The sequence below is a fragment of the Sinocyclocheilus anshuiensis genome, unplaced genomic scaffold (assembly GCF_001515605.1).
Source record: "Sinocyclocheilus anshuiensis isolate Anshui unplaced genomic scaffold, SAMN03320099.WGS_v1.1 scaffold218, whole genome shotgun sequence".
NCBI lineage: Eukaryota > Metazoa > Chordata > Actinopteri > Cypriniformes > Cyprinidae > Sinocyclocheilus > Sinocyclocheilus anshuiensis.
Genome location: NW_015547665.1, coordinates 842,818 through 843,644, shown reverse-complemented (window position 1 = coordinate 843,644; position 827 = coordinate 842,818). Strand labels below are relative to the sequence as shown.

The following is an 827-nucleotide window of genomic DNA, read 5'->3' as shown; positions in this document are numbered from 1 at the left end:
TTTTCGTTATGTCTGCTTGCCTGCGACTTCAGTTCCTGCCGAGCGCGTTTTTTCAAATGCAGGAATTTGATTGTTAATCGCCTCATGTCCCGTCTTTCACCAGACCACGTTGATAATTTCACTGAGGAAATAACGCATGGTCTGAGTAAGTAAAATGGGCATTGTTGCATTGTTTTGTTTTTAAAAGCCGTTTTTAAAAGCCGTTTTAATGCTATTTCTTGATAAACCTTCCTATTGTTTTTCACTTGTGTTTTAATATGTTTATATATGCCACCCTATAATGCTAAAAATCCACCCAGTGTTTTTTTTTTTAATCTGGTTAAATGTTTTCCCCTTTCTCAAATTGAGCTGATCTCAGATGCCTGTCTGTGTGACGTCACAAAAACAGGCCCCTCCCACGATAGTTTGATTGACAGTAGCGTTTCAGCACAGACTGGACTGTTGTCTTACCTTAGACCCGCCCTGAGTGAGCTGTCATCAGCCTGCCATTGTGTCGACTCCGGTGCAGGGGTCACACAGACAGGCCCCTCCCACGATAGTTTGATTGACAGTAGCGTTTCAGTACAGACTGGACTGGTGTCTTACCTTAGACCCGCCCTGAGCGAGCTGTCATCAGTCCCCCATTGTTTCACCACTGGAGCAGATGTAGACAAGAATGACTCCTAAACGATTGAGGTGTTCTATTGTTGAATGTAATAATGAACATAGCAGTCGTCATTTACTCCCGACATCTGAGCCGCTGAACTCGCAGTGGATTAAATTGTTTCTGAAGGGAATGCGCCCCCAATCTACATAAATGCGTCTATGTTCGCGCGAATCATTCATGA

The 827-nt window shown here is 43.7% G+C and overlaps 1 protein-coding gene across 1 annotated transcript in view; it reads left to right on the top strand.

The window, feature by feature from the left end:
* cacna1hb (calcium channel, voltage-dependent, T type, alpha 1H subunit b) overlaps positions 1 to 827 on the top strand; it is a 66,487-nt gene that overhangs the window by 61,489 nt on the left and 4,171 nt on the right. The window lies entirely within an intron of this gene.